The sequence below is a fragment of the Porites lutea genome, chromosome 1, assembly GCF_958299795.1.
Source record: "Porites lutea chromosome 1, jaPorLute2.1, whole genome shotgun sequence".
Lineage (NCBI taxonomy): Eukaryota > Metazoa > Cnidaria > Anthozoa > Scleractinia > Poritidae > Porites > Porites lutea.
In genome coordinates this window covers 28,111,298-28,114,597 of record NC_133201.1, presented here as the reverse complement: position 1 = coordinate 28,114,597, position 3,300 = coordinate 28,111,298, and positions in this window count along the sequence as shown.

The window sequence follows — 3,300 nt, the reverse complement described above, 5'->3', positions numbered from 1 at the left end:
CTAAATATGATGGCGTTTTGCCCAGAACACCCTATGTGAGACCAAAATTCGAAATTTACACCCCTAAGCGATACGGGTTTATCAATATGCAAAATCAGGTATAATATCTAATATATATTCAAATATTTTTTATTTATCAAAGAAAAAACAAATGTCGGAGCACCACTAGCCTATTTCGCAGACCTAATCCGACCCCAGCTATGATTAACCAAAGTTTAGTTTTGTCTGAACAGGCTTGAGTAACACATGCTATTTTAAACTCGAGGAGAAATTCTTGTCAGAAGATACCGATCATTTTTAATATATAACATTAGTTAAATATTCGCCTAATGAGCACGCTGATGACGTCAGTAAACTACTGTATAGCTCGAGCTCTTAAGAGCTTAGCAATCCTACCAAGACATATCCCAAGTGCATCCATAACTCAACAGTACACGATGAAGCGTTTAACAACCATGTGTTGCGCCTCTTACGCTCTTTCTAACCTGAGATCAAGCCCAATTTTAGCAATTCTCATACATTCTCTCTTACCTCGTCACGCTAGCTTGCGTGGCAGGCGTTCGAAAGGGAAGGGGAAGGCAATTAGGGCACGGGACCCTCCTCGCGCGCCCCTCGCGTTTCTCTCGCGCCCAAAACTCCCTTTCCCATCCCTTTCAAACGCCTGCTACATAGGTCTCACAAGCCTGAGCTCACAGCAGGCTAGATTTCGGCCACAACGTTGATTGGCTGTTAGCAGGCTGTTAGAATAATGCCACCGGATCTGTTTGGCTTTTGGAATCACCGGAAGCTGAAAGCGCTTATTCCTCGCGGAGCTGTAGCACTCAAAAATCTTCGCGAATGATCTGCCTTCGGTGGAGAGAAGGATTTTGTTGTCTCTTTTATTCTTTTTTTACGGTCTTGTGGTAGGAAAATATGCCTTAATATGTGCCATGGAAATTCAGAAAAATTCAGATGGTTGTCCATATCTTCTCAGGATTTGTTTAATTTACGGAACTAACAGTAAAAGTATCGCGGAGTCGAATCCCTCTGCAGGTTGACCAAGAATAAGGTGCTTTTGATGTGCAAGTCAAAATACTGTTCTTGTTAAAACTGGTTTCGTTTGAAAGTTTAGCAGGGAATGACTTCTTTGAACGGGGTACGCAAGCTGCGAAAGAAACCATAATCGCCAGCGTTGAAGTATTAGATGTAATACATCGCTGTTCACGGAATTTTTGTAGGGATTGTTATAAAAGGTACTGCTGCTAGTCTTCAAGTAACAGACTTGTTGTTAGGCTTTGCTTTTTGTTAAAAAATAAACCAGAAAAACTGTTGTCCTCGATTGTTGGTTGTTTGCTGGATTGACATTGAGAGAAATCTGAATCTAACTCCTATTTCCAATACCTCAAGAGATGGCTAGTTCTGTGTTATTTCTGAGACCCCACTCCACTTTTAATCAGCATGCAAATAGCTTCTTTCCATGGTCTGTTAAACACTGGAATAAGTTACCCGGTAACATAGTAAACATGATAATGACGTTTTTAAGCCTGAGGTTCATAACTATCTTATTATTACAACAAGGAAAGTGGTTTTGTTCTTGGGCCATCGTAGTTTGATCAAAAATAAAACACAAACAGTGGTGATAAACATTGTGAGCTTTCGCATTTTTATAAACTTGACGTTTTGTATCACTAGTCAACATACATTTTCAAAGGTGATCTTAAGTGACCGTTAAAGAAAATAATGAGACTATATATTCAAAATGTTTACATAGGGTCTGGAAATGAGATGAATAATTTAAAAAAAATTCTTAAACCGTAATGAATACGAAAGGTTTTCACTGCTGATGTTGACATTAAAAGCTGGCTTAAGGTCTTGTATAAACAGTGTTTCTTTTATCTTATACAATGATAATCTGTTTTGCCAGATGTTAAGATTTCAAAGTGATGCTACTTAATGTTAATATGTCCGATGGCAGTGACATGGTCAGCAATCGCTGAAGAGTGATTTTTACATCGGTATTAAAAACTAAGCGACGGCTCCACGATAGGAAGACTGAACGCTTCAAGTCCCTAACAAAAAATGATCACTCTTCAGTTATTCAATAAAAAGCTCCTTCAATGAGACCTTTCAAAGAGCCTTCAATGATACGGTGTTACATGTGAAAATCGTAATTTCGAGTACAAAGAAGACAAAGCAACAATGCAAATACTTAATGTAAACACGAAATCTATTGAAAGTAAACATTTCATTCATTCATCCTCAAACGATTTCCGCAGACTTTGTCCGTTTGTTTTGTAATGCTAGTACACAATAATAAGTTCTATCACAACTCCCTTAAGGCAACCCCCGCTGCAAGATAAAGTCAGGGCAGACTTGAAAGAGTTGAGATTTATCTCATCTTTAACCTCGTGTTCTAGGCCATTACACATGACTCCCCCCCCCCCCCCCCCCCCCCCATAGCTAAAAGCCCGGTTAGCATTCAGTACGGGGCCTAGGTACAAAAACATTGTTCGAGGCCAGCCTCCTTCTGAGGCGCTTTGTTTTTCGCAACGTAGAGGCGAGCGACTAGTGATGAACCGCAAGGGACCATGGGAAGGGTATAGACGGCAGGCGAAGCGCCGTCTTGCCCGTTGCCTCCTTCCTGCCTTCTTTTGCGCGCACAGTTTCATCGTACGTTGTAGAAATAAACCCTGGAGGTTAGTTTGAACATATCCTTTATACCCTCGAGATAAAGGTTATTCAGAGATTTAAAAACACTTAGAAGCACTTGCGAGCTGCTTAGAACGTCTTTAGTCTAAATTTGGGATTAAAATAGTAGATTCTTGGTGCAGTTACACGGAAGTATTCAAAATAGCTCATGCACGTTAAACGTGCCTATGTTAGAGGTTAGGTATTCACATTTACATTTTTTGAGAATCTTATAGTCAGTCCAATGAGCATCTGAATTGTTGCTAATTGCAGCCCTTTTCAGTTTGTCCATCTCAAACATCAACCTTTTTAGTTCCGGTGTTAACCAAGGAGTATAGTTATTTATTACTTTCCTTTTACGCTTCGGTGCATGTATTTCTAAAAAAGGGGGCCTTAAAATTTCCCTGGCACAAGTTGGGTTATCTTCTAAATAAACTACAGGTGACACTGAGGGTGCTAAGCTAAGGTCAGCGAGGAATGAATTAGTATCAAAATTCCTAAATTATCGGGACTCCAGTCCACAATCTTTGGTTTCCCTTTGGGAATACTAAATTTCCTGATTCCATAGATAAGAGAATATCCACTTATTCCGATGTGACAGACTCCGGAATACATATAAATTCCTTTCTTATT